The sequence below is a fragment of the Rhinolophus sinicus genome, linkage group LG03, assembly GCF_036562045.2.
Source record: "Rhinolophus sinicus isolate RSC01 linkage group LG03, ASM3656204v1, whole genome shotgun sequence".
Lineage (NCBI taxonomy): Eukaryota > Metazoa > Chordata > Mammalia > Chiroptera > Rhinolophidae > Rhinolophus > Rhinolophus sinicus.
In genome coordinates this window covers 41,071,202-41,094,669 of record NC_133753.1, presented here as the reverse complement: position 1 = coordinate 41,094,669, position 23,468 = coordinate 41,071,202, and the positions used below count along the sequence as shown (strand labels likewise).

The 23,468-nt window shown below is 41.4% G+C and overlaps 1 protein-coding gene across 1 annotated transcript in view; it reads left to right on the top strand.

Annotated features, from left to right (window-relative positions):
- The first annotated feature begins 305 nt into the window (after nt 1-305).
- FRMD6 (FERM domain containing 6) overlaps nt 306-23,468 on the top strand; it is a 212,507-nt gene continuing 189,344 nt past the window's right edge. The window contains exon 1 of the mRNA XM_074327478.1: nt 306-405. The gene's annotated coding sequence lies outside the window, so the exon portion shown is untranslated. The remainder of the gene's footprint in view (nt 406-23,468) is intronic.

Below are 23,468 nucleotides of genomic sequence, written 5' to 3'. Positions count from 1 at the left end.
TTGCCCAAAAAGTATGTCTGCTGTTTTGAAGGGGCAATGTAGTAATTACCTGTGAGTAATGCAGTGGCAGACCTTCTATGAGAAATTAAAGCTGAAAAGAGGGCTTTCCTCTCCTTGAAGGAAGGGTATTGGATGAACTAACTCTTGCCTTGGGAACTCTTTCTTCTCTTTCCTCCCAAACTCAATCCCTTTCTCCCCAGACAGCCATTCTTAAGCACCCTACTCTGGCACTCAGCAAGTCATGGGAATAAGAAAGAATTGGCTGGAAGTAAACAATCTGCTTGTTCATAGCAATTGAAAGTTTTCTTACGGTGTTCTGGTTCCAGGGAGGGAGCTGAAGATAAATTCCTGGAGTCAGCCCCGTTCGGTGAGCAGCAGCCTGGCTTCTGGTGGCTCCAGCAGCAGGTAGGAAAAGAATGGTTGTTCTTACCTTTTGTTTCTCATAAAATAGAATTTGAAGGCAAATTTAATGTTAAATATGAGTATATTGGGCACAGTAGAATCACCAAATGATTTTAATACTATCACTTCTGTCTGTAAACCATCCCAGACTAATGAGAGAATTGGTTCTACTGTTGGAGAACCTGTCCCATGATTTCTTTTGGGGGGAGGGGTATGTCTTAGGTCGTCCAGTACAATAGCCGTTACAGTCAGTGCCGGGAAGAAACTCGTGTCTTGATGAATTAGCCAGCATCCGTGTTCTCTGGGTTTTCACTTGCAGTGTGCATGTTTACATACAGTATGTGTCCCATATACTCCAGACACACAATCACCTTTGTAAGCACACTCACAAAAACACAGATGATGATCTGACCAGAAGATAGGCCCCTATTAATTCATTGTTTTAGTCTAAGTTTTTCAAAAGCCCATCAATTAACTTCTTGTAAGACACCACCATACGTTCTTTCAAAATAAATGATTAGGAGTCTGAGAAATATTAAGTAGATGTCAGTTACATTCATATCAGTTACATATTTACTCTCTGGGTCACAAAAGGACACTTTTATGTATATTTTGGGGTGCTGTACTTCTTTATAAGGGATGTAACTTAGTAAAGCAACATAAAAGACCATAAAATGAATATGATGAGCTGTTAGAGTTTGTCATAACCAGATCCCAAGTGTTGTAAAAGTGAAATATGAGGCATGTGTGATACAAGGAAGTAATAAAGGGAATATGGAAAAGAACAAAATGAAGCTTTTGAGAATTTTTAGCATTTTAATAGCAAACTTTTTAAAAGCAAACTAAGTTTGTGAGTCAGCAACCAGAGAATCAGTTCTCAGAGGAAATATTTGTCAATTGTGTCATTACATTACTTTTTTAAGTCTCCAAATAGTGAGGTTATCCATTATTTGCCATTGTGTGTGTGTATGTGTGTGTGTGTGTGTGTGTGAGAGAGAGAGAGAGAGAGAGAGAGAGAGACAGAGACAGAGACAGAGACAGACAGAGACAGAGAGACAGAGAGACAGAGAGACAAAGAGACAGAGAGAGACAGCGAACGCACGCCTTCTGTGTTCCAGGCACTGTGCTAGGCCCTGGATTACATATATCATGGTGAATTTCATCTTCACTAACATTTGCCTACCTCTTATTAGTGTTACCAACAAAAAGACAAACACAGAGTTTTAGTGCAATTACTGTAATGGGACTCCTAAACTGCTTGTATACCAGCCTACTAGAAAAATATATATTATCTTCCAGTTGGAAATGACATCCTGTTGAAACTAAACTGTCCCTCCCAAGCTTCTTTCAAATCCAGTTCTCTGAGGCCAAGGAATAGTTGAGCACCACTGTTAGATTTGGGTCCTGTTTGTCAGTCCTGAGTTCCTGGGGTAAGAATGAGGCTCTGCCCTGGCTGGAAGCTTGGCCTGGAGCCATGCAGGTCTAAAACAGGGGCAATGCCTTCTCTGCCCAGCTCTCTCCACAAATCCTGTGGGGATGGGCAACCCTCTCCCCTTTGGAGGACTATTCTCTAGGTGTCTCCCAGGAGACCTTCTTCATTTTGTATCAGATGTGAATGGCCACTGGGTCCTCAGCAAACATGATTGAAGCTCCTTGCAGGCTAGCCCAGGGCCCTCTCCTGCTCTTAGAGATGGGCTCCTCGGCTGATTTGGGGCAGATCAGAGGCAATGTTAATAGATATAAATGTCACCTGATCACCAGCACGTGCTCTTCCTTTTCACTTCTTACCTACAGCTGCTGCTTCTCTTGGTTGCTATAAATAACACCATGTCCCACTCTGGGAAAATGTCTGAGTTTGTCATTGATGGTCTGTTAACTCTGCATGTCTTCCAGTTCTGGTGAGAAATGCTACCATGGGTAAAATAACAAAGCAGAGGATGAAATCTACACCACCACCACTACCATAGCACGTCATATTTGTGACAGCGGGCTATGTGCCAGGCACTAGGGCTAAAGGCTTTACATATATGATCTCATTTACTTATTACGGACACCTGTGAGGTAGCTATTACTGGTATCCCCATTATACAGACAAAGAAGTTGAGGTTTAGTCTTTTACCTAAACCTCACTGGTGACTCACATCTAAGTGCCTGACTCCAAAGTATTCAACCACAGCTTGTGATGAGAGTGGCAATCAAGCTTAGCTTGACCGAGAGAAGACGTATGGACCCAGGAGGAGGGTGCCTCAGCAGATGCCCTCCTGGCCCTCTTAGCTTCCCTGCTCCAGAAAGGTCGGCCAGAGACCACCACAGAGACCAAAGGGCTGGCTCTGCTGCCTGTGGCTTCTCTCTACAAGTGGCCTGTCATACCTCTCTTTGAGGTCAGGCAGCCGACATTTATCTTGGTCTTTATTTACAAACAAATCCATGCATCCTGTTCTTTCCTTGCTATTTGGGGCTGACTTTAATTCTAAAAGAGCATATGTTCTACTTCCACTGTGCTGGTGTTTGGGAGACAGACTGCAGTCTTAAGGGGAATCAGGGAACGCCCAGAACCTGTTCTTTTCCTTTCCTTGACTTTCAGCTAATCTATTTCTCAGATCCTAGTTGGAACCAAGAGGAGTTCTCCTTTAGGGATGGTCTCTATTTTATCAATCACCACTCCTAGTAACTGTTTGAAACTACTCTGAGGAAGAGTTTGGAAAGTCTCCAGGCTGTTTACCCTCGGGCTCCACAATTCATAAGTCATGTCACAGGCTCATTTGTGGGTTACTTTCACATCTTGAGCCCCTTCCTGTTTTTGACCCGTAGGCAAACTCTTCTGTAATATGAATCTTATCTCACAAGATGAGGGAAGGGCTCAGATCAGCCCGCACACCAAGGCCATTTGATGGTCCCTTGTTTAACTTGAGCAGTGCATCACCATCCTTTTAGACTTCTTACAAACTATTTTCATTGTGTGACTTGGCAATAAATCAGTGAAGTATCACCTTCTTTGAAATTTGGCCTTAACTTGCTTATTTCCAGTTTTAAAAGGTTTCCTTGTTTTGCAATTTATTTGAAGAGAATAAAAGAGTTGGAGGTTTGAGGCAACAAAAAGGAAGGGGACTAATAGTAATTGAGCACCGACTACGTGCTGGGTACTCTACTAGCCTCTTTACATAGATGCAACATTTAATCCTAACAGAACCTGGCAAGATAGAAAGGTCTACTTACAGTTGAAGAAGCTACAATTCAGAAAAAGTTAAGCTACTAAGTGGTGAAGATGGAATGCAAACGTGGGGCATTATTCAAAGTGTAGGTTGCTTCCCTGGTTCCATGCTGCTTCCACTATGTCTCCTTGATTATAAACCCCTTCCCAGTGGATAGAATGTACTCAGATGGTTCATCTCATTTAATCTTCATAATCGTGGGATTTAGGCATGTGCACCTGTTTGGTGGATGAGGAAACCAAGAAGGTGCCTCTTGGGTTATTGAAATTGGCTCCTATTCAGGCTTGATAGTTTCCTACCCATCTCAAAGACAACTGACTTCCTGGGGAAATGATGTTCACATGAAAAAATGTAACCCTCCAAATCCTAATCCCTAATCAACAGTAAACCATTTTTTTTAAAACCACTTTTGATTTTTCAAACCTTGATTTAACAATGTGTGTTTATTTATATGCGACCTCCTTTATGTTTCTCACATAATTTTATTTCATAGACACAGGTCAGTATCAATGAAATGACATACTTGTCCCTTATGCTGATAAAAGTTTTTGGTCCTGTTACTCAGGTCAGTTCCTTATTATTGGGCATTTGACATGGTTCAAAGAAAACAATTTCACCTTTTCTTTTTGGTATTCCTTTGGGAAGGTATGGTGTCCGAAGAGAAAAATCCTTGAGTCAGATAGTATGACAAATTTTATAGCTCTTATAACAAATTTCCAGATTGTTTTCCTCAGAAACCTCGCACTGTCACCAGCAAAGACATGTTTCCCTATAATTCCAGGCTGGCCTGCTCTTTATTAAGCTGAATTCATTTATAGTACTGCTCTCCAAAAGTTGTGGTGTACTGATCTTTGAGTGTCTTTCTTCCCATCATTGAGCCTTCTGAGGACTGACGCTGAGTCAGCTAACTGCAGCAAATGCCTCCAGTCGGAATAATTCAGATCCAAAATGCCATGTTCCATGATCTAAAGAAGTTGAAGACGGGGACAACGGGTATGTGATAGGTTGAGAAGTAAAGAGAAATAGGTAAAGAACCCATGATAAACATGTAAATCAGAGAAGTAATAGAGGATGTAGGAAAATTAGCTTCTTTGTTATTCCTGAGATGAAGGCTAGGATGTGAAATATAGTTATTCATTTATTGGTTTACGGGGTAGCCAGCCTCCAGGATGGCCCCTAATGATTGCTGTCTCCAGATTTTGCCACCCTGTTTAGTCCCCTCCCACATTCTATCAGGGTTGGTCTGTGTGTCCAGTAGACTACAAAAGTGATGGTATGTCGTTTCTGATATTAGGTTATAAAAATGTGGCTTCCATTTTGGTCACTTTCTCCCTGTCTTGGCTCACTTGCTCTGGAGGAAGCCCCCTGCCATGGAGATGCCCAGGCAATGAAGACAATAGGGGTGACAGCGTTCCAATTGCAATAGAACCCCAAGTCACACCTCTACCAGGAAGCCTGTCCCATCTGCTCAACTCTTGTTCCCTAGTACACCATGAATAGATATCAGTTATGGCTGCAGAACAAACCACTCCAAAATTGTGCCTGAAAACAGCAATGATTTATTTCTCACAGTTTGTTGGGCTGAGTAGTTCTTATGCTAGTTTTTCCTGGGCCTACTCATGCGACTGCAGCGGTCAGCTATAGATTTAAGAGGGTGACACTCTCATGTCTGGGACCTCAGATAGGATTGGATGGAACAGCTGGGATGGCTGGGACTCTCCATATGACCTTTCAACGTGGGCTTCATCACAGTATGGTGTTCTCAGAACAAGAGTAGAAGCTTGTAAGTCTTCTTGAGGTCTGGGCTTCAAAGTTGCAAAACATCATTTTTGCTACATTCTACTGAAAAAAGTAAGTAAAAAGGCCACCTATGATTGAAAGGGTGGAAGGAATAAACTCTACCTCTTAATGAGAGGATTTGTAAGTAATGTGTGGTCATTTCTAATCTATCAAGGCTACCCTCTGGCCACAATTAGTTACATTCCTCCCATGTGTAAAATACTCTCTTTCCTCCCAAGACCCCTGAAGTCTGACCCAATGACCACATCAGGCTCGAAATCCATGATCTTGTGATCTGCATCTAGTTCAGACAGATAACGTTTCTTGGGGGTAGCAAATCTTCAACCAGAGATCTGATTTGCCTTCCAACCCTGCAAGTCCGGGGCTCTGTTTATTTCCTCTAACTTCTGCTTGTAAACTGAACCATACAATGTCAAAACATACAATGTCAAAACAGAGACTTGGTAACTCTAATAGATATCCCCATTCAAAAATAGAGTAATAGGAGGCAATAGAGTAATTTGGTCCATAGCAATTCTGTAATCTTTTTGAGCACATATTATCCAGTTCACCTACTCATCAAGTAGGTGGTGTTTCTTGATTAGAGTCTGGTTCTGCTCTTGACTCAGCCCTCTGGGTTCTTAGTTCCATCTTCTGAGATGTCTTTTCTTTTTGAAAATAAATGGCCTATGTTTGTAGCTAAGTAGTTTTCTCAGCCGGCATCCTGACTGTAGAAAGTTGGGGGGCTAGAGGTCTCCTGTCATTTTAAACTGTTACTTCAATCTGATAGAGCACCTTTAAAAACTGCACCAGTTTTCTGTATATCTTATTGTTACTCCATTAGACAAAATGTATACCCACAATTCTTTCTGGAACAGGCATCTCTCTACACTAGTGTTGTCTAATAGAAAGATAATGCAAATCACGAACGTGAACTACATAGAATTTTTTAAAATTCTAAGAGCCACAATTTAAATAATAGTAAAAAGAAACAAGTGATTTTAGTAATATATTTCAACTCAATATATCCAAAATAACATTTCAACATGTAATCAATATAAAAATTAAAATATTTTACATTTTTCTCATTTTAGGTTTTTTAAATCCAGTATATATTTTACACTTATAGCACATCTCAATTCAGACTAGCCACATTTCAAGTGCCCAATAGCCACGTGTGGCTGGTAACTACCACATTGGGCAGTCCAGCTTGATTACTCAGAACGATTTTGGGATTAGGCTTTTATAAATCTTAGAAGCCCTTTTGTCCAGTTGAGGCATACTCAGCATTTTCTAAAGTCTTTTAGAGGCCTTAATAAAGCATCTTACACCCACATCCTTGAGTAATCTTTATCCTGAGACCCTTTCTTACCTTGAGAATTCTTTACCAGCTAGATAGAGTGGAAATGAGAAACAGTTTTACTTTTCAACCCAGCCAGTCCTGAGCCCTTCTATTTCCTCTAAATTTTGATTGCAAGCTCAACAGTTCCTGCTTTCACTCATCCCTCTCTCTCGTCTTGTTCCCTGCTATACAAAGCTGAATCATTCTGCCTGGAAATCTCTTTAGCCAGATCCACAGATTTATTAGCTATAGTTTTTACCGTATACATTACCTTATACATGACAATTTTGCTGATTGTTTCAGCAGTACGGGTTGCCTTTTTTTTCCCAGCATTCAAGAACAATTTCTTCACTGCCCTTCCAGCCTTTGCCCACCATCTGGTCCCAAAGGCAGAGCCACATGTTTTAAGTTTTTGTTATGGCAGTGCCCTCTGACCAATTTATCTTTTCGTTACTCATTGAAGAGTAACAAAAAAACCCTAAAATTAGTGACATAAAACAACAATTTATTATTTTTCGTGATTCTGTGAGTCAATAGGCTAGTTTAATCACTGGTATTGCCTGGGCTTATTCATACAGCTTCCTTTAGCTTGAAGACAGTTGGGGGCTGGGCTCAGCTGGGACAGCTGGGCCTCTCTTTTTGTGCTCCTTCATCCTCAAGGAGGCAATATTTTCTCGCATGGTAGCAGCAGCATTGTAAGGGTACAGGCTTTAATGTGCAGGCACTTCTGAAGCCTCTATCAATCTCACATTTGCTGACTGCATTGGCCAAAGTAAGCACACAATGAAGCCCAGAGTTGATATGGGAGGAAACTAGGCAAGGGTATGATTCCTAGGAGCATGATTGGTTGGGGAATAACTAGTGTAAATCTACCACACTGTCTTATAGGTATCTTATGGATTACAGGAGATAAAGCACTTTTTAGCACAACTCTGAATCTGCTCAAAGTCCCAAAGGCAGAGACTGGAATTCAGTTCTCAAGTTGCTTCCACTGTACATTTGGAAAGACCCATCCATGCATGGTCTAATTAGGAACGGAGTGGAACAGAAGGGACAAGTTATATTATGTGCCAGATATCGTGAAAAAAGCTTCAACTAGGTTATCTCATTTAAAGCAGTCCATTTCACAGAAGAGGAAATGAGGCACAGAGAAACAAGTTGACCTCCCAGGGTCACACAGCAAATAAGAGATGGAGCCAAGGCCTGAGTCCAGGGAGCGGACGTAGCTCTTCGGGCCCTGCTCAGAATCACTGTCCCACAGCTGTCTACACAGGAAAGGCAGGAGAGAGAAGAAAAGCAAGACAAAAACAAGGCCTGGAGTGCAGAAGAAAGCAGGGCAGCATTCCAGAGCCTGTGTATGCTCTTTTCAGGTGTTTGGTCCTTTGGATTTTGTGTGTAAGCTGTTCTCTTAGAACCCTTTTCTCTGGTTACTAGCTTTCCCAATCAGGGCAGATGCATAAGGAGGCATTTTTCCCCCCTAACAGATCTCTTTTGATTCTCATATTGGAACTGAGCTCATTACATTTAAAATATTCTGATCCGTTCTGGAGATAATGGTTTGGTGGCCCTGAACGCTGGCCATAGAGCATGCTGTGTCTCAGAAGACCTCGGCGGGGCTCCTGCCATGCTGGTGGTGAATACACAGGTCCCAACAGAAAATAGTCATCTGGTTCTGCTGCTGCCACACCGAGAGTTATGAGATTTATGATTTCTCCACCAACTTTGCAGGGAGAGAAAAAGAAGCAGTTCACATTTACAATCCTGCCTTCTACAATCTGCTGACATGTTGCTGGAGTTGCACTCGAAAGGATTTTCGCAGTTACCTGTTTTGGGATATGATGGAGGAAATGTTAAAGATATAAACTGAGGTGTAGTATGAATGTCGCGTGAATGTGAAGAGAAAAGTTTTGAATGGAGCAAGATCCATGATACTCAACTGGTTTTGGATTAGTTTTTGTTTGTGTGAACACAGAAAGGCCTGGGTAACTCATGTGTCTTCAGGTAATGGAGGAAGAAGGCTTATGGGGTGAAAGAAGCATGGTGGCCATAGGAGGGGCTGCCCATACATCGATGGGTGTGAGTCACACACCTTAAGCACATACACTGAACGGTGAAGTGAATTGTTTCTAGTTGAATTTCTATTGCCAGTGTCAACCGTTTCAAGTGTTGGCTTAAATTAGGAAGCAGTTTTCATCTTTGATGTTGCAGGGGGTTTTTGCCACAAATTCTTATGGGAAACGTGCCAGCTTATCAGGGTGGCTTGTTATTCAGGAAATAGGTGCTCCAGAGAGCTTCTTTTTTCCTTTTTCATAGTATAAATCATTTCCTCTGCCCAGAAACTAACAATTTGGCCTTAGAATTATGCTATGTTCTGAATAAGGAATGGGAAACAGAAATTCAGGAGTTTTCCATGCCTTGTTCCTTTTGACCTTGCCCTCCTCATTTGGAGTGTTTACATCATTTTAAATAAACAGCCTTTTGGACATTTCTAGCAGGAAACATTCCAGAATATTAGCTACAATTTATCTTGTGTAATTTTAGCATTTGAACTTGATAGGAGCCATTTATTCCCACATCCCACATTATTGGTCCTGTGATGGTGAGCCTAGGGTTAGGATATGTTCTCTGTGCTATCTTTCTATACCTCTGAATCCTAGTATGTTTAAGAAACTCTTACTTTTTTTTTTTACTTGTAGCGAATTTTATCCATATTTGTAAAGGGGAAAGTAATGCATCCTGATAAAGTGATACTTATCATGGATCAAAATACTGTTTTTAATTAAATGGTCTCCTTTCCAGGCAGGTTCATGTTACTGAAATAATACAGGTTTTGTTTGTTCATTCCTTGGCTTTAGTGAATGAGGTGCCTCTGTCGCAGACTCATTCCTGATGTGCACAAAATGGAAAGCGACTGTTTGAAGCAGTGATGGGTTCATGGTTCCTGTCTGATTCTGTGGGCCTAGCCAGAGCTGTGTTACCAGAGAGCAGTAAGCATCTCTGATTTGACACACCAGAGAAAGAGGGAACCAATGAGGGAAGTAGACGGCATGACCAGTGAAAAGGGCAGTTTCTAGTCATGTCAGAGGAAAGTTTTCCTGAGCTGGAATGTCAGCTGCTGAAAAACGAAGCTGAGCATCGACACACATTTCCATCCCAGCGTGACTCTCAAAAGCACTTTCTGTTTCTCTAGATAAAGATTTATTAAGATGCTGAGGAGGACAGAGTAGGCTAAAATTACCCAGAGTTGTTTTAGAATGTTTCTATTTAAATTTAGACAGCAGCTGTCTGTCTTTTTAATTGAGTTGTTCAAATCACAGCTGAGAAGCCTGACAGCCAATGGGAGGGCACCACACCCCTGGTTCCTCTTCAGGTCCGGGGCTTAAACCTGGCTCCTGGGAGCAGCTCTCAGGTTGTGAGTCTTTGTCTCAAGGCAAACTCAAGTTATGATAGTTCCTCCAGTGGCTGGCAGTGACTTTGCCATTTCAGATCTCTAGCAGGGGCACAGAGTCCCCTACCCCCAGGCAGGGTGCTTTATTGGTAAGTCTTGAGAGAGCTCTGAAAGGCTTTTTTCTGTCCATAATTTGCCACACCATTAGGGAGTTATTTCTTTGTGTTAAAAAACACCTTTATTTAAAACAGTGTTTACTATTTGCCCTATAAGATAAATAGCTTATTTTTCCTGCTTTTGGATGAATTGGCTACATGAAGATCCATCCATTCTTTCTTCTAACAAACTGGGCACCTCTGAGAGAAGGGAAAGGGGCTCACAGTTATGCACAAAGACAAGTTGTCTAGAATACAGGCTGTCAGGCCTGGACGGAGGTTGGAGAAGTGCTCCCAGCAATCGCTGTGTGGTTTCTGAGCACTGGTGAGTCCTAAATGTGTACCCACAGCCACGGTCTCTCTTCAGAGTGCCCAATATTTAGAAATTCCCTTTTGGTATTTCCATCTCAAATCCAACAGGCACCTTAAATGTATATAGTATGTTCAAAACTGAATCCATCTTTCCTCCTTTTTTGTCCAAACTTATACCTTCTCTTCTGCTCCGAGTCTTACTGAACCTCTCTCTCGCTTCCCCTACCTACCCAGTCTCCAGTCCTGAAAAGTTCAACTCATCCCTTTCTCTGCTCCACAACTGTACTGCTGCTGACTGCTTACCGACTCGCAGCTTCTTCACACAGATTGTTGCAATAATCTTTTTTCATTGGTCTTTCTGCCTCCATCTCTCTCTCTCCTTACTTTATTTCCTCCTTCACGCCACTGCCAAAATTAACTTTCTAAACACAAATCTTATTATTATTCTCCCCTAAAAACACTTCCTTTAACTACCTGCCATCACTGCAGAATAACATCTAAACTCCATAGTAAAGGACCTAGAGCCGGTCTCTGTCTGACCATCCCACCCATCCCACCTCACGCCCACATGGAAACAGAGGCCTTAGTGACTTTGCTTATGCTCTTTCCTCTGCATGAAATGACCTTTTCCTCTCCATCGTGCTTTCACTGTTCCATCAAACCTAGCATAAATATCACCTCCTCTGTGAAGCTCTCTCCAGCGCCCACAGGCCAGTCCAAGCCCGTTGGAGCTGCTGCTGTGGCACTGATGTTTAGCACAGTGCCCACACACAGGGAGCGCTCCATTAATGTTCATCATTGAATGAGGGGCATGCTGATGGAAAAAGAGCTCCAGGAGATGACGGAAGGTGTGGGAGAGAGAAGAGAAAAATACTGCATACCAAATGAAAACAGAAAATGATAAATCTCGTTTATAACCATCAGATTGGAAAAGATGAAAAAGACTTATAATGCCTTGTGTCAAGGGTCGGGGGGTAATACAGGCGGTTATATTCAATGCTGGAAAGATGGAATATTAGCAGCGACTTGCTGGAAGAGAGTTTTGGCAGGATGCATCAAAGCGTTTAAAAAGATGGGATTTTACAAATGTATGTATTAAATTTGGTTATTTCCTTTTCTAAAAAAAAAAAAAAATAGATGGTGGGATTTCACCCACCAGTTCCGTTTTGAAGAATTCATCTTAAGCAAATGATCTGACAAGGATTCAGTGATGTTTACATAAAGATTTTTGAATATTTAATTACAGGCAATTAATTAAATCAGCATATTCTTATTCTGGATTATTAAATAGCCATTAAAATGATAATCTGCAGGATTTTTACAAGTTAAATTTTTTGTTTTCCTATTTTGTTTACAATATAGTTGTCCTATCTTTGATGCCCAGGAAATGCATAGATGGGAAAAATAAAGTTAGTTTTACTTACTAAAAATAAAATAATTTGGATCTATACTTATTAACATGGAAGTATAACATTTGTGATCTATTGTAGTGTGAAAAATAGTCAGTTATAAAAATACATGCATGCTATAATCTCATTGCAAAATGTTAGCATAGAAAAAAATCACGCGGAATGTGTACTATCATATCAGCTGTGCTTAGTCTTGATTGGTGGTATTGTTTACATTTTTCTGTATTTTCTGAATTTTTTGAGCTGATCAGGAATTAGTTGTATGAGAGAGAGAGAGGCTATTGAGGGGAAAGAGCCGAGAAAACAGCAAGCTCACCCTGACTACCAGTTCCCAGCTCCATAGTAGCCGCAGGGCAGACTGGCCAGTGGACATTTTAGGCGACAGAGAGGCAAACATGTCCTGTACCTTTTCTGTTACTATCCAAGCTCACCAAGAAGCCATTTGAGGCCATCTGGAAGACACTGGGGGCTAAATCAGCTAGGGACCCTGAATAATTCATGGCCATAGACCTTTACAAAATTCTACTCCAGGGGAAAATAATTTTTTAAAGTTTCCCTATTGGGAATCCCAGTCTGGCTGAACTAAAACCTTGGCAGTCACTCCGAAAGCTGACAACCACTGCCCTGGTCTCCCCTCCTTTCCCCACCAGCACATTCTAGTTCATAGTGTGCCTGTTGATTTCCAGTTCAAGCAGAAGTACTCCAGAATGAGTGTTTGTTGAAATCACCACCCAGGGGAAGCTGAAAGGGGTAGGCTGGGCATTGCTCTGGTGACAATACTGAATGCAGGATCCAGGGAGCATGGCAGCAACATTTGCTTCTGGATCATTCCCCAACCCACACGATGGTTTGGTCAGTCCCCTGGGCCAGGCAGGAAGTCAGGAGAACTACTTGCTTGGTGCTGGAAACGAGGGTTACTCTGCTCTCTACGCTGCTTTGTGTAGCTTAAAACAGCCTGAGTCTTTGACTAGCCCCTGAGGGCCACCTCATCCTTCCTACTCATTATCCTGCATTGTGACCATGCAGTCTCCTCCGTCTGGGACCCTGGAGCCATCTCCCCCTCTCTCCAGCCCCTCAGCCCTTCTTGTAGCTATTTCAGCACCGAGAGGCCCTGGGCAATGATGTGCTCACAGCTGCGTCTCCCTCTGTTGTGTGACCCAAGTCAGCCCTTCCTGGTGCTCCTCACGGAGGCCTTCCCCCACTTCCCGCCTCTTTAGTGTTCCCGTACCATGGCCACCCAAACTCATCAATCTGGAGGCCGCAGAGCCTGGCACTGGCAGCAGTTTAGCCAGAGTCTGTCCCCAGAGCAAATTGTCTGGGAGCTCTGCCAGCTTCTGGAGAAAATCTGCTTTGTGAACAGGGGAAGAAGCCTCCTTTATACTTTTTGCTAATCACGTTATTCACATAAGAGAGCTCCCGGGTTTCCTTCCTTTCCCACAAGTCCTCATCCTCAAGCCCCTGCTTGTCTGGGAACCTTGAGGAGACAAGAGCAAAGAAGTGAACAGGTGGTGAACGATTGTCCAAAATATGAAGGAAAAAGTAAAATATGTGTTCTGAAAAATGGTTCAATTTTTCAAAAGGCTGCGGTATTTTACTAAACATATTTTCTCAGAGCAGAAGAAAACAACGATCTAGCCTTGACTGGAAAGTTTATTGTAGCCCATTATAAGGACTCTCCCCCTTTCACAAAACAAATAGTAGTATGAGTTATGTCTCAAAAAGCAAACTATAATTAACATCTCTTGCCTACAAGGTTCATTTCTCTGTGATGTTTCTAAGCTGGTTTTATTTTCTCTGCCTTGACTTGTCCTTTCACTTTTGGCCTTTCTCTCTCCTCCCATTGCCTTTCTTCTCCTTTTGGTCTTCTTTCTTTCCTTCCCAGCGTTTCCTGTCTCAAAATTGCATAGAGGCAGTTCAAGTATGACGATGAAAGAGTGACTTTTATGTTAAATCATAGTTAAAAAGTCAAGGTTAGATGAGAGACATCCCTCTTGATTATGTTCCTTTTTCATTAGATTTGGCTCTAAATGATGAATTCTAAAAATAAAAAATAAAAATTAGAAGGACCAAGATTTGCCACCAATAACAATACACATATGTGTGTGTGTTTTAAATAAGACCTGAGTACTTTCCCAACGGGAAGGGTCCAGAATAATTTTGTGAAAACAGAGCAATGCTGGAGTCAGGCATAGCACTCAGAGTGGACATTTTGGAAGAGAGCATTTCAGTTGAGTATATCAGTTCAGAAAAGTTGGATGTTCTTTATTTTTAATCAATCTTGTTGCTGTGTAGGGAGTCTGTGGAAACATGTCATGTGCACTAACATTTATTGAGTGTGTTCTGTGATGTGCCAGACTCTTTGCTGAGCATTTTATGTGTAATATGTCATTTAATTCTTCCAGCAACCCTCTGAGGAAGCTGAGGTTTTGAAAGGCAAGTAATTGACCAAGGTCACATGGCTAAGGAGTAGCAGACTCAGGATTTAGACCCATTTTGCTGACTCCAGGGCCCATTTACCAACTCACTGACCTGAGGCAAGTCTCTCGTTTTTTTTGTGCTCCTAACACATCCAGCTGTTTAGAGCATCGAATAACACACTACATAAAAGCATATCTTAAACTGCTCAGCCTTAAACAAATGAGTATCCATGCCTTTCTTTGTGTGGCTGTTTCCCCCGAACTCTCACTATTCCCATTACATATATATATATATATTTCTTCCCCCAGGAACTTCTCTCTTCTCTATTTTTTCCTGGAATTTTATTAATACTTTCTAAAAGAAATCCAAGAATATTTCATTACTACAGATTTTTGCTCCAGCCAGTGACTTCCTTTGTAGATGTTTCTCACTTGCCTCATGAAAAAGACTCTGTGGAAATATTTATCATTGACATACCAGAAGCAGCATACATTATTTTCTTTGTAAATCTCATAAGAAATCTCAATACATAAATGTATTATATCGTGCGTGCACCAGCTGCATCAAACGTACCTGGTAATTGGTCTCATCTAGGACTTAGCAATCTGCCTTTCCTTCAGGAAGTAGACCTCCATGGCTAACCCCTGAAGGAGCCATCTTTGCTGCTTTGTTTCCTTTTCCCTTTTCCCACAGGCCTTTGTGGTGACCGTTCTGTGTACATGCCCTGTTCTGTGCCTCCTCTTCCCCTCTCTGCTCCAGACCCTTTGAGGCTGTGACTGGGTCTTCTCTTTCTTCTCTCCTCCTCCATGGCCCACAACCCAGAGTGAGCCTGGAGGGCTGGTGACAAAGCCTGTTAATTTGGCTGCTTTATTCACCAGCAACTCTGTCTCCAAGTACCTTGTAGTAGCCCCACTACTTTCCAACCTACTCCCAGTTGGCTATTTCCAGGTAAACATATTAAATGAAAAACTGATGTTCTTTAAACAGAATAGAGGCAGAGATAGATTTTTAGAATCACTAACAATATTTGTTCTTAACTACAGTTTTTCACTTATAACCTTGGTGATAGTTTTAGTGCCAACTTTCCAAAAAAAGGACTGTGACTGTCTTAGATAAGATAATCTCGTACAAGCCAGTGGCCATGAACTAACATGAAGAGGAAGGGAATTCTGATAATAAGAAGAACAGCTTTGATCATGAAAATTCTTCGGGGGTAGGTGATGGATTAGGAAAAGTCATTTCAAACTGTGAGGGTTTGCTGTCATTGCAGGGAAACACGAACATCTTTTACAGGTTGTAGAACATACCACTTGACAAGACATCAATGCTTACAATAGAATAATGTAAGAGACTAGGGAACCCTATTATGACACATTTTATAGATGGAAAAACTGAAACAGAAAGAAGTTAAGTTTCTCGGGAGGGAAAAGATTGGTTAAAAACTAGGATTAACAGAATAGTTCTTATAATTAAATGATAAATTCAATATACATATTTTATTCTTCTGCTCTCCTAATAGTACTTCACAATATTTATATGCAAAGGAATCATACGATCTTTTCCAACACTTTAGTCTTCTTCAATCGGATACTAGAAATGAAGAATATTGAATTTTGGGTTTTGCCTCTATGATAAGCTCCGCCACTAGAGTCTAGCCATGCTATCCTTAAAGTTCCTCATCTTTAAGGAGTTGACATGGGTCTGGGAGTGGTGGATGGATAATAGTTATGTATACGAAGGTGGGGCAATTTAATTAATATTTATAAAGCACTAGGAGATCCTCAGATGAAAGGTGATCATCCAAAGAACAATTTTCATAGGATCCCTCCCGCATTTCTGCTCCAGAGTTTTGGGCCATAGTGAAAGGCTTAACCTGGAGTCTGGGAAGCTCTGCCCCAGAATTATGGTGAAGCATGTAGACATTAAGTTTGTCATCCCTTGTGCAGAGTGATGGTTTATTTTGGGTTGCTGAAACGCTGTTGCAAATCACTGTGTCCCCAGGAGACAATGTCATATCATCCATCAATCCTGCCACTGGGGAATTTTCTGCCTCAGCAACTCCTTGTCCTTAAAGCTGGCCCATCCAAGGAAGTCAGAACCACCTTCTGCTAGTTAAAAAGCACTGAAGTTTTCATAATACAGCACTAATTGGTGTGTCTACCGTGTTTCCCCGAATATAAGACCTAGCCAGGCCATCAGCTCTAATGCGTCTTTTGGGGCAAAAATTAACGTAAGACCTGGTCTTATTTTACTATAAGACTGGGTCTTATATAATATAATGTAATGCAGTGTAGTGTAGTGTAGTGGAATGGAATGGAATGGAATGGAATGGAATGGAACGGAACGGAACGGAACGGAACGGAACGGAATGGAATAGAATAGAATACTGGTCTTACATTAATTTTTGCTCCAAAAGATGCATTAGAGCTGATGATCTGGCTAGGTCTTTTTTCGGGAAAACACGGTAGTAACCACGGAGGGGAGAAATTGAGAGATATAGCAGCCTTTATGTCCCCCCTTTTGTCCCTCATTCCTGGTACCTACCTAGCTTTGGTCCTGTGACCAGAATGGAAGAAAAGCAACAATTGAGGCTCAGGGATAAGCCAGCTGTAGCTGTTATTGAGAGGGCTCCTCTCCTTGCTGCCACAGTGTCTCCTGGGGTTGACCATGGCAGCACTGACACTGAGCATGTGTGTATAGGAAGGTGGCTGTTCACAGGCAGGTGGGGAGACTCGCTACCTGCATTCTGTCAAAATCAGGAATGTCCAGTCCATTTCACCCTCACAAATACAGTGGGTAGGTGGGAGGGGAAATCCATGTTAGACTTTCCGGAAGTGTCCCTATGGGACCACCTGCATCAGAACCACCTGAAGAACATCCTGAATTTGGGAGCCTGGGACTCTGCATTTTAACAAGCTTCCCAGGTTTCTCTGAACTGGCACAGTCCCCTGATCCACTCCTTGTTGAGACCAGTCTTTACTGAAAGTTTGATCCTAATAACCAAAACAGGCTGACTGTTCAGATTTCCTGTGAATAGAGGAACCATCCCTATCAGCCGGCACATTAGGTGCCTGCTACCTCTTTTGAGAAAATGTCATGTAAATTACTAATCAGAGAGTTCCGAGGAATTGATTTCTTTGGCCACTCCTCTAGTTCCGAGGAACTGATTTCTTTGGCCACTCCTCTCAGCCCAAATCCACAATTCTGCTAAATAATCAACACCTACTAAGAATACCCTGTGTCAGACCTTTCTTTGAAATGGCTGCTTTGGTTTTACAATGTAAAGTCTGGATGTCAGAGGCTCAGGCAAAAGTTCTTATGTTCCAAGGGAACCTGGTTGTCATTTAATCAGTGTTCTTAGCAACTTACTGAATCTATATTTTTAAATGAAGGAGGATTTATCTATCGTTAAGAGCTTCCCTAATGATCCAGAGTCAGGTCTGGGTACCAGTCAGTTAAAATAGCTTAGTCTTTGACCTGGGCTCAGCCTATCTGAAGCTCTATTTTACCACACGTTGGTTCATCCCCTTCCTTTCTCATTTATTCATACATGGGCCCTGGCTTCTCCCCAGCTGAGGCCAGTTTCATCTCTCGAATCCTGATTGGAGGCAAGAGGTATTTAAGCTTTCTCAGCTCCCTTGTCAGGGGGAGAGTAGGCTGAGGGGAGCACTAGCTGGGATAGCAGGGAAGTTATACAACCTCTTTGAGCCTTAGTGGCATTATTTGTGTACATGAGAAGGATAATTCTTACCTTGCCAAGAATAAATTAAATGATGTATGTTAGGTGTCCTACCTTGTACTTGGCACATAGAAGGAACGCGATACGTGATATAATGTCACTATTATCATCTCTGGGCTCTTGGCTTGCCTCTCCCATGTGTCTCTCCCTGGTCATCTAACTCTGGATATAGCCAGTGCAGACAGCAGACTCCCAAGCAGAATGTAGTTGGGCAGAGACAGAATAGCTAAAGCTCTCCCCTACCCCAGTATTCTTCAAAGGTGAACCTCTCACAAGTTTATGATAAAAATATTGATAAGAATAGTTATTAAGATTATGATGATAAAAAGAAAGAGGAAGCAATATGAGACACAAGGTAGATAGAAAAGGTACTGATTTTTTTCAATGTTTTCTCTTTCATCAACCAATAGCAGTTTACATACACACACATACACGCACACACGCGCACACACACACACTTAGTCCTCAAACCTCTGGTTCAACCACAGTTGTATCCCCACCCTCACCCAAGAACCTTATTATGCCTCATTTCCTAGATTTTGCTACAAGATAGAAATAGAGCCACACTGTGGTCTCCCCCTCAGTCCCTTGCTTCAGCAGTCCAGTTCTGATCATGAATCTCTGCCCGATCGTCCCAAATTCCAAGGTGTTCCATGAACCCCCTTTGCCATAACCCAGATCTTAGCTCTGCTTTTGTCCCTGTTTCTGAGTGCTAGTTCTGGGACATACCTCAACCCCCTTCTAACACTAAGACCTGTCTATCTCTAACTAGGCCCCTGCTCAGGAGCAGGGCCTCTGTTCTCCACCTTTCGATGCACACAGCCTAACTGCCTGAACTTCAACAAATGTGCTGCCCAAATTCCCCCTGGATGGACTCCATCTACCTGTTGGGCATCCACTTCTAGAACAACTGGTGCCGCCATTTGTTGGGACCCTGTGTGGAGCTATCCATACTCCCTGGACATTTTCATGATCTGGCAGAACCTCTACTGTCACCTGGACCTATCTCCCATGATAATAAGTTTCTCCCCCTTACTTCAGGGTCTTAGTAGTGTCAGCTCTAGGCCGGACACCAACTAACCGCTTGGAATAGGCAGAGATTGTCATCAGGAGACAGGGCAACTTAGCTGCTACTGATGTTTCCGGGGAGACCCATCTACTAGCTACTTGAAGAGCTGTGTTGAAAAAAACCTTTAGAGAGGCTGTTTTTTGTGTGTTTTTTTAACCATTAACCAGCATAAAATCTCTTTACCTAGAACCTAGCCAATAAAGTTTGAATTCCAAGAAAAGCTAGCTGCTAATACAAATAGAATGTGAGAAGCTTTAGAAAAGCAGAGTTTTCAGCATTAGGAGGCTGAGATGGAGATGCTGCAAAATAGTGACTATTGTAATGCAAAGAGATGCAGACTGCAAAGGGGCAATTTCTAACCCTCCATAAATCTGCAGTTCTGATCACCACTCCTAAACACTGGGCAAGTTGGCTGCTGTGCATCTTCATCTCCTGGCCCCCAGCAGAGCTGCCCTGGGGAGGAGGGAATGTGCCTACAGGAGTATGGGGGAACCTGGAATTTTCTCCTCCTGCCAAAGATTTGCCCACTAGTCAGCCCTGTGCCTTGAATTCCCTCCACGAAGGACTAAACTCAGGTATTTGTATCCCAAGACACCCTTTTAAAAGGCAAAATGAGTTCCATTTGAGTTGAATAATAGATTCTTCATGTGCAGAGACTGTTTTTTAGGTCCATTCAGGCATTTAGACATAAGTCAGGTCCATGTCGCTGGGGAACAGTGGGAGAAAGGAGTGTAGGCATGCATTGATTTCAGAGACCACTGGCGAATACCACTCTGGAGTAGAAGACATCAGAGACTGGCAGGGAGCTGGTGCAGTCGGGAGCCAACACAAACAAGCAAAATGGTATCTCCAGAAGCCTTCAGAAGGGGACATAGTGAGGATGTGTGTGTGTGTGTGTGTGTGTGTGTGTGTGTCAGAAGGGAATATAATGAGAGTGTGTGTATGTGTGTGTGTGTCTGTCTTTGTCTTTGAAAGTGGGATAAACAAGGTAAAATACTAATTTCCATTTGTCTATGTTCACAACCCTTTAGAGAACCCTGTTATATTTGGTGTGTAAGAAAAAATGAGAATGTGCTTGTGCTTCTCTAAATACAGGCAAAATGGACTGATTCTTTGTCTCAGATAAATATGAAAAGCTGTGGGCTTAGAACTCCACGTGTTTACTTTTTGCTGGCACTTAGAATGAAATGTTCCAAATTTAACATTTAAAAGGGAACAAAATAACCCATTATGCAAATGGAATTATGGGATGGAGAGTCCCCGGGCAAAGGAAGAAGATCAATGTATTTATAATTTCATTTTAGTCTTCTCCACTGGAGACAATTCCTTGTTTATTTTAACCTGATGCCAATGTTTGAGTAAAGAAGTGGTGATTTCAATCTAGAGCTTGGTCAAGATAGCTAATCAATTGCCTTAACTATAAAGGCTCTTGTAATTTTTTCCTCCAAATTGTAATGTCATTCATAATTTTCTTTGTCATTACAGATAGATGTTGTGTTATGAGAGACTGAATGATGAGCTTTTTGCATACTATAATTATTATTTTTGTTACGAAAAATGCCTAAAATTTGGAACTGGGAAATAACAGAGATGATTAAGGAAACAATCTGTAATTGATAGATTTACTAAATTACATTTTCCAACAGTTTATTTATAAAAGTTGACCAATCCGATTTGACTGTTTCTATACACACAAGGCCGTATCTCTCCCCTGAGGAGTTTGCTGGCAGTCAGGCTAGGAGCAGTAATGAGTTTTCCAATCCAGACCAGCTGGAATCAAAGCTCCAAGCACTTTATTCTGTGAAAAGAATGCACCATTTGTCACATTGATATAAAAATTCTTAATGAAGCATTAATAGAGAGAGCTGTTTATCCTTTATGTAGTTATTATATAGGCCAGTAAGAATGTAGAAATATAGCTCTTTGAGAAAGAGAGATTAAATTTTATTTTCTCTGTCATAGATCTCATCTGTTGGTGGGAATGATAGAATCTCAAATTTTGTTCAGTTACCCAGCCCTGGTCCTGAACAAAGTTGAGTTTCCCTTCCATATGACCCAGTTATAAAGCCTACAATTACATCATTGTCATTGAGGCAGAGACAAACCTGCTTCATCTTCTGCAAAGCAATGGCCTGAAATGTAATCCTGCTACAAGATTAACATGAAGCCGCTGTTATTTTAGAGTCACGGCCATCCTTGCAATTGAAAACCATTCTCCAAATGCAAGCTGATTCTCCAGTAGGACCTGATATGACAGCTCACAGATTGTACTGCCTCCCCTTGCTCCTTAGAGGGTTGAATATCTCCATGGTCCTTCCTCCCAAGTTGCTTTCTACAATGATAAAGCACCATTGTCCTTCCAAGGATACCAAGGCAATGAAATTCCTGAATAGATGTGTCTAAGCTAAGTACAACATTAAAATAAATAAAGATATTTCCTCTGTGTAAGAGAAAAAGATCATTTCAGCATGTTCCAGCTAACTTTTTATAAAATAAGGTTTATGTAGAAAAGGGAATTTGAGGGTCACATGGGGCTCTTCCCCATGGAATTAGATGAAGCATTGTGTCAAGGCTTTATTTGAAAATTGAGTTTTCTTTAATAGTATGCAGAGTATACCATAAAGATACACTGTAGTAAAGATAATTTATCTCATCTCATGGTACAACAATAGATAATATTTTTAAATCGAGGGGAAAAGAGAAAGATATACTTGATGTAATCTACCACCTATGACACCCCATCGGTAAGAGGGTTGTCCATCTGGGCAGCAAAAAAGAATACTAGAGTCTAGCTAGTCCACTTTGCTGTTAAATAGCTTAAAATCTTGAATAAGACATTTATATTCTCTGAGCCTCATTTCCAGCTTTATATAAGGGGGATAAGTGCACTAATACTCTCTGTGACTACCTCCCAGGAGTGCTATAAGGAACCAGTGAGAAAACTTATATAAAAATGTTTTATAAACTATACTAAATAGTATTCGTTATAGTGGTCTATCTTTAGCATTAACCTTTCCTCTGATATAATCTAAGAAGAAAGTAATTTCCTGGTGACCCTCCTCATTTCTGAAGTCTGGTGCATTTTCTCCCACTTAGGGAATTTTAACCATTACAAATCAAAATGATGAAAGTCTTACTCCAAGTATTAACTGACTTCCTGGCGGGGATGTTACTGGGACATCTGGATTATCCTATTGGAACCTTAGCGTTATTTTCACTTGAGTAGTTGTGACTATTTGGTTATAGCTCTCCCATCATCGAAAACACTCCCAGCATAGAAAACATAGAAAACACAAGCCAGGGAACTCAGTCTGACACTTCATTCATGCATACATACAGTCATTCATACATAACTCCATTTAATAAAAACCTATGTGCCAATACTGAGCACAGGGCAATGAATTCAGGAGTCTGTCATCAAGACGCTCATTGTTTCACCAACAATAAACTGAAAGATTTGACACATGCTGCCCTACATATTTCTTGCTTTTTCTGACACAATGCTTGGAATAGGGTACATTTTAACAAATATTTGCTAAAAGAAACAAGTAAAGTATAGCTACCAGTTTTCCTAGAAGACAAACTCACTGGGTTCCAATTTTGAGAGCCAAGGAGAGGTTTTAGTATTCTAAGTCAATATATCAGAGCTTTCTGTTAGTCTTTAAATCTAGGGGAAAAAAACCCTAACTTTTAAATTACTTTTCTAATGCAACAAGGAGGTCCAAGTGACCCTTACACTGTAATGAAACTGTGTTTGTATTCATTGATGACTCATCCTCTGTAGTGAGGAAGACTTTCTGTGGAGAAGTATTGGAGAGAAAGGATGAGGGTAGGCATTGAAGCAGAAACTCCTCCTAGCACAGATTTTGGGGAGCTGTATCACTGGCGAGTCTTGTTCTTGAGAAGCCCTGGACTCAGCCACAGATGCATCATTAACCACTGTGAAATAGGCAGTGCGATTTGCTGTGGCACTGCATTTTAAAAGATATTCACTGTGTTCACTAGCAAAGCTTAGAGATGTGTCCTCTCTGTCCTAAGGAATGTTGTGAAAAACTTCTGCTCTTTGAAAGACAGCATTAAGAAAATGAATAGGCAAACAGGATGGGAAAAAAATATTCACGATATAGATATAGATATAGATGATATACACATATAGATACAGATGTACATTGATATATAGATATGTAGATATAGATATCTGCCGAAGTATTTGTCTCCAGATAGGAAAGAACTTTTATAAATA